The sequence below is a fragment of the Cibotium barometz genome, chromosome 15 (assembly GCF_041138505.1).
Source record: "Cibotium barometz isolate CiBa-2024 chromosome 15, ASM4113850v1, whole genome shotgun sequence".
NCBI lineage: Eukaryota > Viridiplantae > Streptophyta > Polypodiopsida > Cyatheales > Cibotiaceae > Cibotium > Cibotium barometz.
Genome location: NC_141060.1, coordinates 21,614,582 through 21,633,412, shown reverse-complemented (window position 1 = coordinate 21,633,412; position 18,831 = coordinate 21,614,582). Strand labels below are relative to the sequence as shown.

General features: G+C 42.4%; 1 pseudogene; it reads right to left on the bottom strand.

Moving 5' to 3' along the window:
- Nucleotides 1-2: 2 nt before the first annotated feature.
- LOC147631059 (uncharacterized) lies at nucleotides 3-18,388 on the bottom strand (annotated as a pseudogene).
- Between the last annotated feature and the right edge of the window lie 443 nt (nucleotides 18,389-18,831).

The following is an 18,831-nucleotide window of genomic DNA, read 5'->3' as shown; positions in this document are numbered from 1 at the left end:
ATTTACATCTTTATCCTTGATTTAACATCCTGCAAACCACATTTAATAAGTTACAAATCAAAGTCCATCTCTCATCTTCAAAAGAGGAATTTCCCCATGATATTTGATATCCCAACTGGATACAAGCTTCAATCAAGACCTCAGATGTGCATCCTTTAGGTGGCTGCTGCTCCAAAATATCTCCCCTTTTGGACCACACTTTGACAATTGGTCTAGTACCAACTGGGTTCTCAATAAAGGCCACAAAAGTATGGTCAACTTGCTTGACTTTCTTGTGCCACCTTTTAGTCCTTGGACCAAACTCTACAGGTCTTACCCTTGGCTTCAGCTCTATTAATACCTGAATACAAAAAAAAACAATTAATTAGGCTCAACCTAGTATGCCTGAGTGTTTCCCCTTCCATAAAGAGAGTCAAGATATGGCTTGTAGTGCCTAAATCATTTGCACCATCTCATCTTTATTCAGTTTATTAATCAAATGTATAGACCAGCACATATGAACACATTTGTGCATCAATCCTATAACATCCAACCCTGTATCAACTGATTTTTGAAATATAATTCAGTTTCTGGTATTCCATATTTCCAAAAGACAGCAAAATCTAATTATGTTGAAAATAGAATCAGCATACTCCTCATTGGTTGCCCATTTGCCAACGAGCAGCCAGTCCTCCCATTCTCCATGCAACCCAGTACAACTATATACCCATCTGCCAATTTTGGACCAAGTGCTTCTGATAGCTGGGCAATCCCAAAGAAGCATGTTTCCTATCTTCAAGAGCAGTTTTGCACCTGGGACAACACCCATTAGTAAAGTTTCTCTGCACCAATTTGATCCCTAGAGGAAGAGCTCCCATGCATACTCTCCAAAGAAAGACTTGAAACTTAGTAGGAATATCCAATTCCCAAATTGTCTTCCATCTTTTTCTCCAACTATTAGAACCCCAACTTGTCCTCCAAATCGTATTGCAACAAACCACATTCTCCTCAGTCCTTCTTAATTCCCTATACAAGTCTTTAGTGGTCCCTCTATCCAGCTTGACCCCATTGTACCAAACCTAGTCTTTTACCCAACAAGATTCATCATAGGCAATAGAAAACCATCCTTTTTGTACCTCTTCCAGCACAAATCTAACTAGTTCTCCCTTTTACCCAACAAGATTCATCATAGGCAGTAGAAAACCATCCTTTTTGTACCTCTTCCAACATAAATTTGACTAGTTGTCCCTCCCTAAAGTTCAGGCTGAGCTCCTCATCAAGTTGTTCAGGATCCTTCCACCAAAGCCTTGTCCCAACAATTAGATAGTTTCTTGAAGCCTTTATTGTTCAGCTTTTTAGTAGTTTTGGGATCGTGAAGCGCTAAAGGAGGATTAAATTTATGTGAGCACCAAATCCCTAGGCATAGCAAAGAGTTTCCTCATGCTCTAGAACAACCCTCCCATAGCATCAGCCCCAAAGTCTCTTTCCAATTGCTACACAACATTCTGGCAAGAGAGGAGCCTGTAATCTTAAGAGTAGCATAAGAGAATATCTTATCTTTCCATCCTAAATCTTGGCATCTGCCTTCAAAATATACATTAGCAAAGCATTGTATTACCAACTGCTCCCCATTGCCTAGCTTCACTCCAGCTACTTTCCCTTCAACAGAAGCATATTCCAATGCTACAATAAGGGGATGTGAAACAATAGCAAAAGAGTAAAGGAGCAAGGGGGAAACCCTACCTTACTAACCTAGTCAAACACATCAAACCCCCGAACAACCTTGCCATTCAACAAATCAGTTTCGAATGTCATCCAAATGTGAGGGTATATATGCAAGTGGCCATCCTCATACCAAAACGTAGTTTTTTCATTATCCTTTCCACAAAAGACCAATGTATTCTAACATAAGCTTTTTCCAAATCCAGTTGTTTAAGAATACATTTCCAAATCCAGTTGTATAAGAATACATTTCTGATTTGTTCTCAAGGCTAGGTCTCTACCTAGCATTGCATCATAGATGTTATATAGATCTGCCCTTGATAAAGCCATATTGTCTCTTGGAGATAACCTCTTGAAGAAAAGGAGTAATCCTGTTAGCAATGACTTTAGCCAAAACTTTGTAAATGACGGTCAGCAATGTAATAGGCCTCCAGTCTCACAAGCAGCTTGCTTAGGAATGAGCTTCATTAGCCCTTTCTTTTAGATCCTTGTCCAAGTTACATGACCTGAAAGCCTCTCTGCAGATTTTCCCAACTAAATCCTTTAAAGAAGGCCAAAAGGTTGTAAATAATTCTACATATAAACCATCTCACCCAGGTGATTTTTCCTTTCCTAGTTTGTGAAGAGCATCCTAGCATTCATCCACTTCTATATCCCTCTCTAACCATTTAGCCTTATCAAGATCTATTCTATTGCTGACTACCCTAGTCCCCATTTCCCATCCGTCCTCTTAGGTCTTCCCACCTTCTCCTTTCTTGGCCCATCAACACAGTACTCCCCCTACACATGTCCCTCTGTTTCTCAACCATGTTGACATCCCCCATGATAATACACTGTCTCTGAATATTCAAATTGTTAATCCATTTCCCACATCTCACTTCTGATTTTTTGATTATGAGCACCATAAAGGTTCACTAGCCAAACCCTCTCCCCTTCAACAAAGACTTCTACAGCCAAAATTCTCCCATTGGGATGATTAGCTATAATACTAGGCTTTAGAGTATTTTTAATGATGAACATAACCCTGCTAAAACCCCCATTCACCCCTCCATATAATACAGTCCAATCCTTAAACCTATCCTTCCTTACCAATTTAGGCCCAAAAAGATTATGCTCCTGAATAGCAAGAATAGATACACCCCACTCCTTGATTAGACCCCAAAAAGCCAAGTTTTTTTTTCCTATTGTCAATGCCCTTAACATTCCAAGTACACCCTGTGATTCTTAGAGATTTATTCATGTTACAGCAGTTTTAGGGATCATGTCCACTTCCTCCTCACCCCTATTAGGTTCCCCTTCCTTTTGAGTCAGTTTCCAAGCTTCATCAACTTGCCAAGTTAAACTTCTGAACTGAGGAAGTCTCACTCCCCTCCCCTCCTAATGGACTAAAAGGATTAGAATATAATATAGGGATCAGACTCCCAGATGGTTTACTTCCTGAATTATCCTTAATAGCCTCATTAGTAACAGATTTTCTTGCTTCCTCCTTAGCCTTTCTCACATTAGTTCTGCCTTTGACTTTTTTCCACTCCACTTCCCCCTAGTTTGCCCATCCCCCCCAAATCAACTACTATTGATTTAGGGATTTCATTCGTCGTATTCCAGGATATACAGACATTGCCCGCCACATCATCTTTAGACAAATACAACACCGAGCCAATAGCACTGGTTATTCCTCTCAGTGCAAGTCTCAACAAGGTGGTAGACCCATGATCTCTACCCAAATAGGACATGCCTCAACCAAACTCCTATTTACATCAAACAAAGGATTAAATGGCATTGCATGCACTAATTTCTGATTCATGAATAACGAGGCTCTGGCAAACAAATCAGAGACTACTTGGCCTTTGATAAAGAGAACATTGAAAAATCCTTTTCCTAAGTAGAAGACCTACGACACAACTCTGTCATGGAAAACCTCTTCTTCCAGCCATTTACCAACATCTACTTTTGACGGAGGCTTACCAGAACAGAACATAATAGCACTGTGAAGCGAAAACATGACAACTTGATGCTCGACTATTTCAGAAGAAACCTGCAGAGCAGGCATACCTTGCCACCCCTCGTTTGCAGCCTTTAAGCATGTCCACAGACCCTCTCAGCTATCCAATCAGGCACTACTCTCTTCCGCTCCCTCTCCTCCTCCGCTTGATCACGCGACCGCCTCATCTCCATAGTATTTTCCTCCCCCCAGTCCCCCCATCCTCCCTCTTGTTCTTGCAAATTCGATGCCTAGGTCCCTTCCATGCATGCAACCCGTCAACTAGCCACCCATATTGAGGCATGCGCCTCACACGCGTAAGGTATCCATGTCGCCACCCCCTAAAGATAAAGGATAATGCTCACTCACGTTAGCTCAACTCCTAGCTCTTAGACTCTACACTTGTACTTGTCCGACTCAACTTTTACTTAGGCCCTTGAGAGAAAAATGGCATTTCAATAATGTATTCTTGAAATATCGGCAAAATATGCCAATTTATCCTAGAAATTTGGTTAGTTTACAAGCATGTCCTTATTTTGACCTATTTTAAAAAATGCCTATATCGAGCCTTGCTTTACACACATGAAGCGGATTTTTTGGCCTATAGGAGAGGAGACGGGTGGAAGAGGCTCAAGCAGGGAAGATCTCTCCAAATCTCGGAATATTCAGCGCTATTTCCTAATTTTTCATTTCCACCCAAAATTTATAAAGTCCCTTTTTTTATCTACCCTATGAATGAGGTTCTACTCATGAACCTAGGCCACTTATACAATGCATAGTAGCTATTGGCAAATAAATGATGGACATGAACATTGCTTGACTTTTTGACAAGCAATGATGATAGGGACCACCTAAACGGTGGAAAAAGGATGTACATACTATGGGGAGATGCAAACCCTTTGTGTCCTTGGTTTATGGGTGTAGAACACACCCACAAGCAAGAATGTAAAAAATGCCAGAATCTAGTGTGTTTAAACTTATTACATCCTAAATCTCCTCTTCGATGCTAGGTTCATCATAGGTTTTGCTCGACTTTTTGACAAGCAAGGGATGACAGGACCACCTCGATCATGAAAAAAGAATGTACACACTAATGGGACACCAAACCCTTGTTTCCTTCATCTCAGCGGTCCTTTGTAGTCTACCCACCCACATATCATCAAATTCCTTGCTCACCCCTTTTCTTCACTAGAAAGGCCTCTCATGACAGTTATTTATTTTATTATGGCATGTGAGTAAAAATTCACATATAGACACGACACCTTGGGGTTGAGTCAGTGCGATCCTTCTTAGAGGATGGAAAGGTGTTTAAAACACAAGAAAAGAGTGCAAGAAGACGAAGAAAGATAGCCTAAATGACTTAAAACTTTTCATTAAGGATAAAAATCTATTGCTTAAGGCTCTCGCTTAGTTGATTTATACTCATGATTAGTCTTTTTTGCAAAGTAGAGTAAGATACATAGAGTCTATTGAATAGTCTTATGCATAGTAGTGCTAGTTATAACTAGTAGTATTGTTAGTGCTAATCATCACTAAACATACTAATAGCACTACTAGTAGTGCCACAACCAGTACTAGTAGCAATCAAATCCATACACAACAATTTCTATATCATGCAAATTAAGCATGTTCACACGTCGACAAATTTCACTTTTCTTTCCTTTTTTGCTTTGTTTAAGAATCTCTAGATCATACTTTCCCTTGAGCATGGATAAGTTTTGTACCAATACACATTTCTACACTGCGTGTTGTACGTAGCGTGTTATCAACAAATTGATAAGTGATAAAATTGATGTTACTTTTAGACCCAATATAATTTGATAAAACTCTTACATGGCATTGTCTAAGAAAATAAAATTTCTTTGTATACAAAGTTGATCCAATGGTTGAATTTAAGCATATTTTGATATTAAGACATGTAGGTTTATGGAGTCCATGGCCATAGAAGAGGTTTATTGAAAGAAAAGATGTCTCTAGATTTAGATAGAAATCCAATGATCCAAACAGTCAAATTTTAGATGGTAGTGAGTACTATAATTTATTAGTTTACTTTATTTTGATTTAATAGATCGATTTAGAGTTATAGTCTGTAAAAACAGAGTTTTCAGTTTATAACAGTTAGATTTTAAGCCACGAAAATGATAATAGTTGTCGTTTTAAAAAATTGATGAAAAATTGGATTTCACTTTGTAAACAAAGTGGATTCTCGAATCCAAATTTCCATTGAGACTAACGTTTCTATCGCAACATCGAAATTTTTGTTTTAAAAAAAAGAAATTTGGTCCATAATGAACGAAAAGTTCACTTTTATTAAATGAATCATTTAGTCTGTCAAAAAATTCCGTTGACGAAAAAAAAATCCGTCAAAAAACTCCATTGATGGAAAAAATTCCCGTTGAAAAATTCTGTCGACGGAAAAAAATCTGTCGACGGAAATTTTAATCCGTCGACAGAAATTTGGATTCCAAAATCCAAGTGGATTCTAATATCCAAATTTTTATCGACGTAATTTTTTCCATCGATGGAAATTTTTGATGAAATTTTTTTTGTCGACGGAAGTTTTTGACGAAAATTTTGTGGTCAATGGAAATTTTTTCCATCAAATAAAAGTGAAATTTTTGTTCATATTTCTCTTTTTTTTGGATGAAAATTTCACTCTCACAATAGAAATGTCACCGAAATTTTAGATTCTAGAATCTATTTTGTCAACAAAGTGGATTTTGGAATCCAAATTTTCATCAATTTTTCAAAACGACAGATGTTATCATTTTCATGCCTCAAAATTTAATTGTTATAAACTAAAAACTGAAGACGATAACTCTAAATCGAACTGTTAGATCAAAACAAAGTAAATAGATAAATTGTAGTACTCACTACCATCTAAAATTTGACTATTTGGATTGTTAGTTTTCTATCTGAATCTAGAGAAATCGTTTCTTTCAATAAGCCTCTTCTATGGCCATGGACTCCATATACCTACTTATCTTAATATCAAATATATGCTCTAATTCAATGATTAGATGGGGTGCAATGATTGGGATGAAGTTAGTTAATTTTTTGGAGAAGAAAAAGTATATTTTTGTAATTCTAAGTAAAGAATATATTATACATTACAAAGACATGCGTGAATTATTAGTAGTTTTAAAGAATATTAGATCTTGTATTGACCTTGTTTTTTTCATTTTGTTATTTGACACGAAAAGTGAAAAAAATTTCACCTTTAAATTAACAATATGTACATTTTTAAAAAGAAGTTTAAAACTATGCTTATTTTGTAAAATTTCCAAATACATTTCTCTTCAATGTCTCTAAAAGAGTGTAAATTGATCAATATTTAGGACTAGTGAAAAATCAAGATAGCTTGTTTTGCAAACGACAACTCATGACTCGTTGTCATTTTATAACTCACTGTTTCTAACACTACTAGCACTAGCAATGCATTTGGTGCTTGTTAGTTAGAACTAGTAATACTATTAGTAGTGCTAATCATCACTAAACATACAAAAAGCACTACTAATAGTGCTGTTAGCACCAAATGCATTGCTAATAGACATCACTAGTAGCACTGCTTTTAGTGCTAGTGCATTGCTAGTGTTAGACATCACTAGTAGCACTACTTTTAGTGCTAATAAGCAATAGTAGCACCACTAACTATGCTAGTAGTGGTAACAAACACTGCTAAAGTAGTATTAGTTAGAACTAATAACACTATTAGTAGTGGTAGTTATCCACTAGTCATCACTAAACATACTAATAGCACTACTAGTACTGCTAGCTCTAGCATTATTAGCACTAAAAGAAATGCAAGTAGTGTTGGCTTAGTGCTTGTCAACACTAATAGCATAATAATACTACTAATAGTGCTAGCCAAGCATTATTAGAGCAAACAAAAAAATGATGGTAGTGGCTGCTAGCAATGTTAACCAACATTGCTAGTAGTCTAAGTCAACACTAATAGCTTTGCTAGTAGCACTAAAACTATTAAATCTTTAAAATTCATAAATGTACCTATAGGAAGCATAAATACCTTTGAGTGGGTTGTTTTTAAGTTCTAGTTATTAGCTCCCATTAATTTTTTTTATAACTGTATTTTTTATACACAACCCATTACATAGCAAACCTCTTATTAGGGAATATGGTAGCAAAGCAGACCATATGATATGGGTGTTTGCATGGTAACATGAAAACACCCACAAAATCCCGGTCCTCCAACTTTAGGCAACAGAAAACACATGAGCGTGGAATTGTTACTATTGTCAATTGCACTTGGTGGTGTGGGATTAAAGTTTATTGTATTACCTATCTTCAATTGATACACCATCCGACTAGAGAAGTCATACTATCTTTTGAAGTCAGCAACATAGTGAGCCTTTTCATCATGCTCTACCTAAGCTCTTCCTATAGACAAAGGATAAATTATGCATGCACTTATTGACATGTAGAAAAAGTGATGTCATTAAACATATTCTAAACTAGGATTTTCTCACTTATATGGTGAGGATAGTGTCCTTGCTCCATCTCTTCTTATGAGAACCCAAGGGAGTTACAATGTATAGCTACATGATGTGATATCTGCATGTAGCTTAGTGCGAAGCTCTTTGTTTGTGGTTCTTGGAGGTCCTTTAATTCTTTGTCACTCTTCCTCGAAGGGAGTCCACAATAATATATACTCTTTCTTTGCACATCTTTTGCAACTTTTCCTTCTCCAATCCCTCGGAGAGATCTGTAGACTCTATAGTGGCCTTCTGCAAATCAACTTCCATAGTAGTTAGGACCTCCATGCCCATATGTACATGCTTCGATGTAGATATATTCACTAGTATTAGACTATGGTGTGGTGATGAAACATTGGTAAAATCCCCCTTTGACATTGTTTAACCTATGAAGGGCTTACAATCTTGAGACGTGTCTCGGTGAGTTGATCCATGATATTACCTCCATCGATCCATCTTCTGTGATGGTTGATGGAGATCACACTCTCTACAAAGGGGATGGGCACGGAGTGGGTTTCACTGAGCAGGTTTTGGAGCGGGGTTTTTTTGGCAACCACTCTCTCTCTCTCTCTCTCTCTCTCTGTGTGTGTGTGTGTGTGTGTGTGCATATGGGTATATGGGCTCTGCATGGGCCACCTACCCCCCCTCAGTACAGTTCGGACTCCCCTTTTCTCCGGCTGTCTCACAAGATACCAACCGAGTTATCCGATCAGATCTTCTCAGCCTCTACACACATTGCACATGGATCACACCTCCGAAGCTCCCCACCACAAAGATGGACTTCTACAAAGATCTTCTCAGCCTCTACACACATTGCACATGGATCACACCTCCGAAGCTCCCCACCACCGAGTTATCCGGTCAGATCTTCTTAGCCTCTACACACATTGCACATGGATCACACCTCCGAAGCTCCCCACAAAGATGCACTTCTACAAAGATCACTTCCTCACACTCACTGAGGATGGATTCATCCAGCACCCCGGCTACTTGGTTGAGTGCTCACATGTCCCATGCCATGCGGATTGCGATTGGCCAAATACGGGTTTCATCCCACCACCTCAGAGTGGAGATAGGTAGAGCTGAGCACATCTTCAGAGTCGGGAAGCTCATACGGAGACCCCCAGAGGAGAGGATCTGCCGACTATGCCACACAGAGGTTGAGACGGAGGAGCATTACATATGCTGCTGCCCAGTATACTATGAGATCCACATGAGGTGTCATTGTCTATTTCGTGAGGGATTCGGTCCACTCTCTAGGATCATTGACTTCCAAGACCAGCGTTGCTAGGGCCTCTTCCTGCTTGAGCTCCGCAGACACAGGGACACCTTCTTGAGAGAGACTCGGTCCCAGCCACCCCGCCCCCTCCCTCGCCAGCCAACCATCACCAGTTTCTTCTGGAGGACATTGACATAGTGGATCTTGTGGACCATCCACGAGCTGCTTTGGACCTTTTCCATCGGCGTGGCAGAGGGGTCTGGACACCGTTTTCCCGCTCTGATTATTGGACAGTTCGTCCGGTCCCGTTTGTCGTCTCGACGTAGTTCGGCAGCACGATGGGCTCGAATCAACAGAATTGATGATTTTACCGATTCACGTTAACCCTACCTCGCTCGCCGAGTGAAGTTGCCTCGGGAAGTTGCCTCGGACCGAGCCTTTGCACTCCAACGTGCCCGACGCCCTCGACCCCCCCGTCGGCACGATCACCTCATCAGCTCCAGATCTAGGACATGCTCCACTGCCATCGAGCTACCTTTCCATGTGACATAGCTGAGGAGGCTCTCGGCCATACTCATCAGCCCCATGCTTGATATATTGGAGAGTGGTATACCATCTACTCGGAGCTGATGTCGCTCCCATGTTCTTAGTATTCCATGATGAGTTTCCATGGATAGTTTTGTATCACCCTAGTGAGATAGCTATGTTTATGTTTTCTTTCTGTTTTATTTTCCATTCCATGATGAGATATGCCATGGACATCATTGTATCACTTTGGTCTCATAGGCCCATTGGGTCTTTAGTAGACACTTAATAGAACTTTCTTTCTTTCTCTATACCCATGTCTTCTCTTTCTTCTCCCCTCCTCCTCCCTGCTCCTAGCCCATCCCAGCCCACCTCCTCCCTCATGCTCTCTCTCCCCCTCTAACCCATTACAACCAACATGCTCTCCCTCTCTATCTCTCTCCCTGTCTTTCTTTGCCTCCTTCAACACGCACCCTCATGCTCTCTCTCCCCCTCCAACCCATTACAACCAACACGCTCTCCCTCTACACACTCTATCTCTCTCCCTCTCTTTCTCTGCCTCCTTCAACACACACCCTCATGCTCTCTCTCCCCCTCCAACCTACTGCAACCAACACACTCTCCCCTCTCTTTCTCTGCCTCCTTTAACACACACCCTCATGCTCTCTCTCCCCCTCCAACCCACTGCAACCAACACGCTCTCCCTCTACACACTCTATCTCTCTCCCTCTCTTTCTCTTCCTTCTTCAACACACACCCTCATGCTCTCTCTCCCCCTCCAACCCACTATAACCAACACGATCTCCTGCTACACACTCTATCTCTCTCCTCCTCTTTCTCTTCCTCCTTTAACACGCATCCTCATGCTCTTTCCACCTCTGCCTATCCATCCCCCTCTCTCTCTCATTTCCACCTGATGCTCTCTCACCCAATCCAGCCCTCTCCCCCCCCCTCTCTCTCTCTCTCTCTCTCTCTCCATGCCCTCTCTCCCTCTCTCCCTCTCCCTCTACACACTCTATCTCTATCACTCTCCCTCTCTTTCTCATCCTCCTTCAACACGCACCCTCATGCTCTCTCCACCTCTGTCTATCCCTCTCCCTCTCCCTCTCTCTTTCTCATCCTCCTTCAACATGCACCCTCATGCTCTCTCCACCTCTGTCTATCCCTCTCCCTCCCTCTCTCTCTTTCTCCATCTACACACTCTATCTCTCTCCCTCTCTTTCTCTTCCTCCTTTAATACACACACACACCCTCATGGTCTCTCGACCTCTGTCTAGCCTTCTCCCAATCTGTCTCTCCATGCGCTCCCTCCCTCCCTCCTCCCTCTCTCTCTTTTTCCCTCTCTCACTCTCCCTCTACACACTCTTTCTCCTTCTCCCTCTACAATGAGGGTAGGTGCATCAGAATTATTATATGTAACAAATCATAAAGGGCGCCTTTAGGCATGAAGGCATATAAAATGACCTTCTCAATTGGGTTTGAATAGTAGCCTTTCATGGGCAACAATGTGTTGAATTGGGAAGCTAACTCAAGGCCTTCCACTTCCTTCTCAAATGTTGATTGGGATATGGGGTTCTTGAAGTCCTTAACTGCCAACTGTGTGCCACCTGGCAAATCTAACTTGTACATAGTTGCAAACCTGCCCTTGCCCACCACATGGGCTCCCACATAGGCTGTGTCATAATAGCTTGCACGTGACACAAACTTCTCATAATTGTATTTGAAGCCCCTAATGTACATCTCCAGTTTGGCTTTACTCACATTACCTGCTGATAGATCTGGGATGAACTTGCTTTGGGTTAGCATTGTCTCCTTTGGCCTCGGCCTGCCTAGAAAAATGCTAGAAATATGAAGATTAAAGATAATCCAATTGCTCCCACCACCCCTCTTATGACAATTTTCCATTTTTTGCTCAATTTGGATGACCCCGTGGTAGAGAGGTTGGTTTGGTGATTGCTTGGTGGTACCATTGGCGTCGTCATCATTAGCATGGTCTCTCACAGCAGGCGGTGGAGAAATGCATTTGAGGTTCACCATGGGTCCTCTACATAGAAACCCATTGCCTTCAAATGAGGCGGCAAAAAAACTGGCGAGAATGCCATTGGTGGGCACCTCCCCTAAGAAATTGTTGTAAGACAAATTGAGTGACTTCAACGTGGTCAAGTTACCCAAAGATGGGGTGATGTTGCCTAAGAGATTGTTTTGCTGGAGGTCTAGAGCTTGGAGTGAAGACATGTTACCCACCTTTGCAGGGATGCTGCCATTGAAATGGTTAGAGGAGAGATCTAGAGTTGTGGCTTTATGGAGCTGCCCAAGTTGTGAGGCAATGCGCCACTGAGTTGGTTATTGTTTAGCTCAAGAACTTCGAGCCCTATGAGTGATCCAATAGAGGAAGGAATGTCACTTGTTAAGAGATTTTGCTGGAGATCAAGGTAACCCAACCTATTTAAATCACCAATTTGGGGAGGGATGATACCACTAGCTTGTTGAAGCTACTAAAGATAGCTAAGATTTTGGTAAGGTTGGTGATGTTGGGTTGTATGGATCCTGTGAGCGTATTGTACTCCACAACAAGATATCTAAGGTCGAACAGATTGGCTAATTTCACTTGACAAGGTATTGCTCTCTAATAGCCAGAATTGTAGAGAAATAGCTTCAAAGAGGCTACGTAGGATGCTTCCACTGAAGGATTTGTGCCAAAGTTGAAGCATTTTAAGAGAAAACAGAGAGCCGAATTCATTTGGGATGCGCCCATTAAGCTGAGTGAATGCAAGGTTTAGTGTTACCAAAGAGGGGAGATTGGCTAAGGTTTGTGAAGAGAGCTCACCTAAGAAGGCATTGTAGGAAAGATCGAGCATAATGAGGTGGGTGAGCTTTCCAATCTCGACCATTCGGCGGCGGTGGTGCTTCCACAGAGAATTCATGGTATGGTGAAACCCTAGTACCAACGGGGGCTGCTGGCCATGGTAACAGAGAAACCGTAATTCCGGGCGGAGACGCTTGCCATGTCGGTTTTCGGCATGGCCACGGTGCAGACGCAGAAGAGCGAACGACCGGACATGCCATTTGCTACGAGTAGGAGGGGTGTCCACATGCAAAAAAAAAAGCCAATTGAAGGAGAGAAGGGGGGACATATGGGCGCTGGACATGCCGTTTGCTACGAACAGGAGGGTGTCCACATGCGGAAAGAAGCCAATTGGAGCGTGCCGGCGCCCATATGTCCCCAGGCACACTCCAATTGGCTTCTTTCTGCATGTTCCTGTTCGGGCGCCCATATGTCCCCCCCTCGGAGGGACACTCTCTCGTTCCCTGTTTCGTGTGCAATCCACGGGCTTTATCACGCCCGTGAGTGTCTTGCTCACGGTGCCGTTGGGGCACCGTTCTTGACGAAGAACATTTCGTTGTTTCCATGGTGGACGCCAGCCCCAACTGCGTCGCCCGCTATGCAGGAGGTCCGAAGGGGTTCCTAGCGAGGAGGCCTGATATAGCTTGCCATCATCCCCATGGTAAGCACACGAGTTGTTGTACCAACCTGGCATTTGGTCATTCAGGCAGCTGTCTGTGCTCGTAAAACCAATGCCTAATATCCCTCCCGGCTCCTCTACCGTTATCTCGAAGAAGAAAAGCGTCGTCCTCACCGGCTCCGACATGTCTGCCATTATGGCGCCAATATTAAGTTGGCTGCCGCCGCCAGCCTAACCTGCGACGAAACGCAGTGACAGGCCATTTAAGGACAGGGTTGGTCTCAGGTAGTGCTGTCCAAGCGAGTGGGTAGAGGCTCTTCCAAGAATCCACGGGGCCATGACCAAAGTTGAGCTTTACTTTGGCTCCGTAGCTTTGCAGTACGACAGTGGGGAAGAGAAAATGAAAGGGGTCGTCGAGGTCGTCTTCCACCAATGCCACCACCTGACCATTGCGCATAAAGAAGACATTGTGGGTCGACGTGTGGAAGCCAATGCCCACAGTATCGCTGCCTTGGAAACGCTCGCATGCGAGAAATACTAGGCGGCCATGCTCTCTGTCAAGATAAAGGACTACGCCCTCCACTTCAGCCCCCCTCTTTTTTTGCCTTTGGGGTAAGGGGCGGTTTTGGGCGCCGACGCCCATTTGTCCCCCCCCCTCCTTTTTTGCCTGCCCCTTACGTACCTAGCCATGTCCTCTACCCTGGCACATAGTGCCTCCCCAATGTGCCCAATCGTCGACATTGACTTACACTCCCCACCTACCCCCATTTCCTCTTGTGTTGCCTATGTTGAGCCTTTGCTCTCCCCTCGTGCCCTCTGCTACTTGCACCATGTTCTCTGCCTTGGCCATGCCTCTGTCCCCCGCCACCACCACTACATGCCTCTCCACTTTCTTGGCTCCCATGTGCCTATGCCTCCAAATCTTTTTCTTTGTGACATCCACACCCTCATGCCTTGCCATGGTTGAGATCATCACTCACCTTGGTGCCCCCTACTACCCATCACTTTCCCTATTGTAGTCGTATGGGTCATCAACGCAATAGAGTTGCCCTGAGGAGACATGGAAGGTGTCATGGATGAAGAAGGGGATGCCAAGCAACACAAGAAGGAGTGCTACCACACTGCTAAAATCAGGCTCCTATTGCCTTCAAGGAGAGGGCCACCGTCACCGTCGTGGCCTTTAAACTGAAATGCATCTATAACTAGCCAAGCTTCACTGCAAACAACTAGTGGAACAACACTAGACAACTACCAACACCATCACAATTCTCTCTCTCTACAACTTGTAAACAATTCCCTCTAACTTTCAATGAAAACTGTATAATTGAAACTTTATGATGAGGGATGGAAGCAAAAGAGTTTTCAATTGCAGGGTGTAACAATGAAGGCAAACTTATTAAGCTGGAGTTGTTATTAGTTACAATGGCTATAACAAGCCACAATATGCAATTATAACTACTTCAATTGAGATCTTCTTCTTCACAAATTCAGCATGCAGGACCTCCTCTGGTAGGTGTGGGCATAGGTGAAGGTTATCCATCCATCCAGGGAGCTTCAACAATAGAAACCATTCATTCTCAGTCCTTAAAGAACCAAGTACCTCTATAGTGAACCCAATACACACAATATTTCGGATGTGTGGTGAGACAAAGAGGGTTTTACAATGATTATGATATGTGGCTTTCACATCTTACATGCTCTTTCAAAAAGAACCAATGACAACATGACATCACCACACAATGTCCACAACACAAGAACAAAGAGATACTAAGCTTGGGATTAGACATATATACTTGTCATGATTTTGACAATGTTAACACATAATCTCCCTTCTTAACTGCCTTGGGCACTTCAAGAAAACTTATAGACACGTGACCCCCACCATCTTCTTAGACAGACCAGCAGGATACAATCTTCAAACCATAATGCCCGTCTTTGTACAAAAAAAATTGGAGAATGAGTAAAGATGGAACTTCTACACCGCCATGATTTCAAATGTGTAGTAGTTGGGGCTCATCAACTTCACCTTCAATTCATGCTATATCTTTGATTCCACACATTTACCTCACAGGGATCTCCACATGTGCTCACGCTGAAGTGTCAGGGGAGTCTTGCCTCTATAGCTCGTCCGAACACACCACCGTAGGGAGGGCTCTATAAACTATCACCACAACACACCACCGTAGGGAGGGCTCTATAAACTATCACCACAACACCAACACAACACAAATCCAGAGCACCGATCCACTCAGCTGCTATCCTCTGATCTTCAGTTAACACAGTCGGACACTTGAACTCTCTCTAAACCTCACAAATTGATTTAGCTGACTCCTCCATCTATCCTCCCATGTCAGATATGACCTCTAATAGCTCTGATCTTCACTCCTAACCCTTTAGCGACCTTAGTTGACCACTACCTAACTAAAAACACTCCCAGCTGACACTCAACTGATCAACTTCTAATTGTAAATTAAATCAGATAGCTACTGTTAACCCCAGCCAAAAATATATCCTCCATGCTCCAAAAAAATCCTCCAGCATCAACAAACTTTAAATACTTGCTTTACTGAACCTACATCACTCCCCTGTTGACTAAGATCTCACTTAGCTACCTCAGCTCTGTTGACTTTGCCCTGAGTTAGATCTCACCACCCCAATGTCTGCTGACACCTCGTATCCCTTAAAAACCTCAAATCCCACTAGGAATCAACTCCACAAACTTAAGGCTGACAACACAGCTGATTATCTGCTGACTCTATAACACTTTTCCCTCTAATTCTGACTAACTGCTTTGCTGACTGACAAAAAATCTGACACTCAAACCAAAACCCAAAACTTTTCCCTTCAACCCAAAGAGGTCATATCTACCCTTGTACACCCTTAGCTGATCCCCAGCTAACCCTAGCTGACACCCAGCTGACTTGAATTAGCCCCCAACTGAGCTAGACCACCATCCAGCCCATAACCAATCCAACTGACTTTCGCCTATTCCCTGATGGTCAGCCCAGACTTCACAAACTTCAAACTAGACAAAATCTACTCTTTCATAGCATCAACTGACTAAACCAAACACACATCTAACTCTATTAGACCCTGTTGACTTAAAATTAGAGCTTTCTGACTCAGACTATTCAGCAAACCTTAGATCTTCACTCATACATGAATTTTCTCAACAATCTCAAACCAAACAACATAAACTAGAGCATCAACAACTCTTTTAATGAAGAAAAGAAATGAAAACACGAAAAGAAAACGCAAAATCAAGGCACAAGCTCCCACCTCAAACTCGTATATGTCGATTTTACACACGATGAAGGAAAAGTGAAATCAATGAGAGCCACACTTGATGGTTGCTCGTACGATGAAGGACGATGAATGCAAAATGACAAAAAAGAAAAGAAATTCGATTTTATGGCACAGCTGTTGGACTGGGCGACTACCTTAATGAAGAATGCCACGTGGTTGCTTATGATTGGTCGAGAGAATGTGATTGTTTCATGGTGTGAACCCTTGAGGACCATTTCACGATGTGAATCTTTATGACCAGTTCATGGTGTGAAGTGCTTAGAATGTTTCACGACGTGAACTATTTTGTACCAGTTCACGGCGGCGTGAATTGTTTTGTGCCAAGTGTGTGCAAGATTGATACCCTACATTTCTCTTCATGCTGAGACACTCAACCATGCATTTAAAGATTGGATGAAGTGAATGATACCCATTTTTATTGTGTATCCATTTTTGAGTAATGGATACGTTTATCTTTTTATTGCCATGGAAACCAAGGTGGTACTTTGGCACGTCTGGGCAGGTGTTGTTGTGCAGGCGTTTTAACTCTGAGTGTGAGAGTGCTTGATCCTTCCCTCCACCATCCAACTGAAGAGTTCTTCTACTGAGTCCTGTGGATTGGGGTTTGTAAAATAGTGTCCATTAGTTGCATCTTCTTTTCAATAACCTTTTCCAGCTCCCCGATCATGGTGGTTAGAGGTAGTGGTTTTGTTCTATTTAGCCCATCATGTTGGATTGGTTTCTTCCTCCATACCAATGTTTGTGCATTCCTAGCATTTGTTTTTGTTGGGAGTTAGTTCTAAATGCCTTTACCACCCTTTCCTTTGCATTGGTAGGTATTTACAACAGTGCGGCAGTGGGTGGAATTTGGAACCCATTGCTTATGAGGCCTTTGTGGGGTGCTATTTTGTTTGGAATACCATCAGCTTACATGTGAAGACCATTTCTATTCCTTGTCTATTCTTTGAACGTTTTTCCTTGACTCCTTGTTGATGCCCTTCTTATCTTTGTATAGCTAATTTATAAGTTGACCCTTAGGCACCCACTACTCTCAAAATGATTTGCTCATATGAGAACTTAGCTATTGTTCATGCATCAGCTCGCTTAGAGGCTCTGGCTTTTGCCCATTTTGTGAAATAGTATGTGGCCCATGATCACATATCGGGCTTGTGTGATGGATGCGCAGCTGGACTAATAGGTCCAACAAAATCAATTTCCCATTTCCCAAAAGGTTGTCTTACAATAATAAGGGTAAGTGGCATCATGTCCCTTTTTGCGGGATAGCAAATCGCTGACATTTTTTGTATCTTTTAACAAACTCTATGGCGTCCCTGAACAACGTAGGCCACCATAGTCCTACTTGAAGCACCTTGCAAGCCATAATCTCTCCAGCAAAATGTCCTTCGGCTACCCCTGAATGTGCTTCATCCAATATCATGAGTGACGAACTCATCTTCTCTCACCCATCTCCTTAGGAAATTGTCCTTATCTAGCTTATGTAGTTCTATCGCAACAATTAATTGATAAGGTGCAGCAAACTTAACAAGCCACCGCATTTTATCTTTGTTCAAGGGTCGTTCTTGTGCGAAAAACCATAAGCTAGATAATCGAATATTTCCTCGCTCCATTCGAGCACCATGTCCAGCTTGAACAAACAAGTATCAAGGAGGTCATCATCAACACTCGTTGTTGCCGGTTTTCCATTTGGAATTCTCGACATATGATCGGCCAACACATGCTGTGTCCCCTTTCTCACCGCCCGTGAAGTTAAATTCCAATAGTAATAACAACCAGCATGTGATTCGTTCCGTGGTACAAGGCTTGTGCACCAAGTATAATAAGGCCTGATGGTCCACAAAGAACACATATTTGTTGGCCAATAGGTAATGTCGATACTTCTTGACTGCATAAACCATGTCCAACCCTTCTCGTTCTGTGGTAGTATAATTCACCTTTGCATCATTCAATTGGCGACAACTAGTGAAGCAGACTAGGTAGTCCAATTTGAACTCACCAGGCTATGCCAATACGCATCCAATAGCAAAGTTTGATGCATCAATATGTACATGAAATATAAGGTCCCAATTAGGTGGCCTTAGAATTGCCACGCTAGCCAGCGCTTGCTTCAATCTATCATATGCTTCCTAGTATTCTTCAGTCCAT